Source organism: Rutidosis leptorrhynchoides, chromosome 2 (genome assembly GCF_046630445.1).
Source record: "Rutidosis leptorrhynchoides isolate AG116_Rl617_1_P2 chromosome 2, CSIRO_AGI_Rlap_v1, whole genome shotgun sequence".
In the NCBI taxonomy this organism is placed as follows: domain Eukaryota; kingdom Viridiplantae; phylum Streptophyta; class Magnoliopsida; order Asterales; family Asteraceae; genus Rutidosis; species Rutidosis leptorrhynchoides.
Genome location: NC_092334.1, coordinates 575558826 through 575563620, shown reverse-complemented (window position 1 = coordinate 575563620; position 4795 = coordinate 575558826). Strand labels below are relative to the sequence as shown.

Below are 4795 nucleotides of genomic sequence, written 5' to 3'. Positions count from 1 at the left end.
TTGTCGAACAAAAATTTTGATATTCGAACAAAAATGTGTTCTACATTTTTTGAATTTTTTTTTTTTTGCTCGATTATGAAATTTTTGTTTGTCCGTGTTTTGTATTTTTGCTCGGATTTGTTTTTTTTTTTCTCGCCCGTGCACATTTTTTACTCGAATTTTAGTGTATTTGGAGTGTTTTTGGAGTTCCTAGAGTTCTCACACTAAGAAGTTCTCACTGGATCCTCTCCCTATATATATATATATATATATATATATATATATATATATATATATATATATATATATATATATGCAAGTTCAAACGAGAACCACTAAAATGTGAGAACAGCGAGAACTATTTAATTTAATAGTTTTTATCGTTTAAATGCGACAAATTACATGCAAATGTTAATTAATGCACATATCATTAACAAACATATGTTCATTAGCTCAAATAACATGTTAAATTGTTAATTATATGAAACTATTCACATGTTCGGAAACAAATATGCACATGTGAACGAAAAAACTATATATTTAATTATATAGGTAAAATATAAGTGTTTTTCAACTATTTTATGTTTATTCATACTCTTCATCAAGGTTTATGTGTGATTCAATATAGTTACATGTGAAAATCTTTATAAATCAAAAGTTCTCGCATTTCTCGCCTTTTTTATGGTTGTCGTTTGAACTTTTGGCTATATATATATATATATATATATATATATATATATATATATATATATATATATATATATATATATATATATATATAGAGAGAGAGAGAGAGAGAGAGAGATATATATTTAATCAAGAAGGAAGCACTTTTTTGGGGGGAAGTAATTTTTTTTAGTTTTTTCGAATTTTTTTCAGGCATCAAGATTACATGAAAATATGAACATTTAAAAAAGACACTTGGTGATGAATGTTATTATTTTGGCGGTAAAACGCTCGAAGAAAAAAAATGAAAACATTTGAATGTTTTGATTCTGAGTTTTTTTAAGGGGTTAGAAATTAGGGTTTAGAAATTAGGGGGTTAAAAATTAGGGTTTACCTATTAGGGTTTAGAAATTAGGGTTTAGCTATTAAGGTTTAGAAATTAGGGTTTTGGGTTTAGAAATTGGGGTTTAGGGTTTAGAAATTAGGGTTTAGATTGAATATTTTAACACGAACGGTTTAGAGTTTAGGGTTTAGGGTTTTGGGTTGAGGGTTTACGGAGTAAAACCGAAAACTCTAAACTCTAAATCGGGCTAAATTCGAAAAAAATACTTCACACAAGATGAAAACAAAACGATGCAAATAAACTCAGCAGTAAAACATTCAATGCATTGAATGTTTTTATTTTTTTTCTTAGAGCGTTTTCCCGCCAAAATAATGACATTCATCACAAAATGTCTTTTTAAATGTTCATATTTTCATCTAATCTATAATGTTTGTGAACAAAGTTTTTTTTAAAAACGAAAAAATAAAAATTTGCTTCTCTTTTCCCCTCAAAAAAGTACTTCCCTCTTGTTTATTACTATATATATATATATATATATATATATATATATATATATATATATATATATATATATATATATATATATATATATATATATATATATATATATATATATATATATATATATATATATAATAGAGGGATCAAATGAGAACTTTTTTTGCGTGAGAACCCCGAGAACTTAAAAATACACTGAAATTTGAGCAAAAAAGAGAAATTCGAGCAAAAAAGGGAAATTCGAGCAAAAATGGGACACGGATGAAAAAAAGCAATTCGAGCAAAAAATGGAACAAGGACGAACAAAAAAAGTGATATTCGAACAAAAAAAAGGGTGGGCGAACAATTTTTGTGTTCTACATTTTGATATTCGAAAAAAAAATGTAGAACACACTGATATTCGAACAAAAATACTGATATTCGAACAAAAATGTGTTATACATTTTGAAATTTTTTTTTTTTGCTCGACTATGAATTTTTGTTCGTCCGTGTTTTTGATTTTTGCTCGAATTTCTTTTTTTTGCTCGCCCGTGCACATTTTTTGCTCGAATTTCAGTGTATTTGGAGTGTTTTTGGAGTTCCTAGAGTTCCCACTTTAAAAAAGTTCTCACTATATCCTCTCTCTCTCTCTATATATATATATATATATATATATATATATATATATATATATATATATATATATATATATATATATATATATATATATATATATATATATATATATAGGTCCTTTAGTTTCTCAATTCATTTATAAAAAAGTTCACTCATAGTTATTATGTACATTTTTTTTATCGGTTTATACTCTAAGCGTTATAAATTCACTTAAGTCGACAAAAAAGAAATTGTAAGGATCACTAGGCTTAAAAGACAACTTATTTCTTTTATGTTTTTTCGCTATATTATACTAGTATATATTGTTAATTAATTATCAATATTTCTCGTATTGTATACTTTTGGTATGTATTTTCTGCACCCAGTGCTTCGCAATCCTGGCTTCGCCCCTGTTATTTGTTGCTCTTCATTAGTTGTGTTTGAAATGTTCAACTAATGTTGTTTTTATTCGAGTGATTGGCAGGCTAGTGACAGGTTTAATATCAACTCTCAACTTGAGCATCTCACATCTGCAAGCTAAGTATGTAGGAACAGGTCATGCGGACATGAACATATTGTAAGTGCTTGTTTTGTGTATGTGTAGATATAACACAAGTTGTATTCCACAAAATACTAGATTAGTTTACGTATACTTATACTTAATGATACTTCTTTAATCTTTATGATAGTGTAGTGAATGGGCAGTTAATATCCAGAGAGACAGCTATGCATCATATGTTGGCCATTATCCAATGCATGGCTACTTTGCAATAGCTGAAAACGAATCAATTGGGAGAGAACGCTACAATTTTATGCAGGTATGTTTCATATCAACTTCTCATCGACTCGTGTTTTGGTAGTATACTTTATTGGTTAATTTTTAAATAATTATACGTTGCTCATTTTGCAGAAAATGTTGTTGCCGTGTGGACTTCCACCTGAAAGAGAAGAGGAATGAGGGCGTCTGGTTGTCAGTATGTTGTATGAACACATTGATCATATACATAGCATTGTATATATGTATATTTTATTTGCTATGGGCTAAAAGCAGAATTACGCGAATTATAATCCAAAGTTATGCAATATCCGCTGAAAATAAGCACAGCAGTTATGTTTTCACATTAACAAAAGACTGCGGGTTAATCCGCTATGTTTCCGCGAATAGTTAGGCAATCCGCAAACCGCGGATATTTCGAATACTATAAATAGAGAGCATGGCCTCTCATTTATAGGTTGTTGATTTTCTGCCATTTTCCCGGGCCTTTGTGATTTCCACTTGTGATCTTGCCTAAGGGATTTTTACATCGCGCTAAGGTGAATTACGCTAATTGACAATCAAGACCGGGTCGGGGTGGTTGATCACTTGATTGCTAAAGTGAAAGACGATCATCGGGGCTCATAATAATCATCAAACATCCCATCCTCCATCTTATTATTGCACTCGATCCTTAATTAAGTAATAACTTGATTTAGGATCGATCAATTGGCGCCATCCGTGGGACTCGTTTTACAAATTAAACTGAAAATTTTTTGTTTCGTGCTATCAAACGATTAATTCTTTGGTTTAATTTCAATCGTGTTTTTGTTGTGATGATTTGCAGGCGAATACGTTTGAAATTGGCGGTAAATTGCTTGATTATTTAGAATAATGAGAAATATCGGAAATGATAGAGATATAGTGGTCGCTGTGCGAGCGAATGTCCAAAAAAGAGGAAAAAAGCGAAAGTCAGTTAAAATGTATGAAAGTTGGCAACTCGCGCCAATTAGTTTCCCGAAAATGCAGAGCGATGATTTCTCTGAAATGCCGATAGTAGTATCGTGCAAAATCGCAGAAACTGGAATTACAGTCATGAAAGTTCATATTGATAATGGCAGTAGTTTTGATATTATTTACGAACAATGTTTCGTTCAACTGCCAGAGAGTATTAAAGCAAACCTGCAAACAACTGCGGTTTCGCTAACTAGTTTTGCAGGAGAATCTTCATTGCCTATAGGCGTTTTGCCATTAGACATTTGTAACAACCCAACCCGTTATCTAACCTTAAACGCGAAATATATTTTTTTTATACAGATAAGGTGCGCTGCGCACACCACCCATTGTGCGCGGCGCGCACAAGGCCTGATCAGTTCTGTCCGGTTTTGTCATTTTTCGATTAAAGATCTCCCACCTCCCGACACTTTTAGACAAAATGCTTTTCACAACATTTTAAACTATGTAAAACTAACACGTTTCAATAATAAAACAAGATTTACGTCACCGGGCCCACATCGACCGTTTTACGACTTTCGTACAAAATACAAGTTTTCGACTACATGAGTTTAAGTTCCAAACACAACCACGAGCATGATGTTTGATGATAAACTACCCAATCCTAAGTCGAAACCAAAAGTAATCCATGCAAGCATCAAAAGGGGAAATCATCTAATCCCGAGCATACCCTTGCCACGTCTGCCTCCGAACCTAAAAATGTAAACAACGAGAGGGTAAGCTAATGCTTAGTGAATGCAATACTTATACGCATACATACATAATCCAATTACTTGCATACACCTACACAAACAACACAAATATACATGGCATTGTATATATGTGTTTTATTTGCTAAAGGTCAAAAGCAGAATTATGCGAACTCTAAAGCAAAGCTATGAAATATTCGCTGAAAATAAAGCACAACAGTTATATTTCCGCGTTAATAAGGGACCGCGGTTTAATTC

General features: G+C 31.5%; 1 pseudogene; it reads left to right on the top strand.

Moving 5' to 3' along the window:
- Positions 1 to 1773: 1773 nt before the first annotated feature.
- Positions 1774 to 3038, top strand: LOC139889841 (uncharacterized protein At4g14342-like; annotated as a pseudogene).
- Positions 3039 to 4795: the final 1757 nt, after the last annotated feature.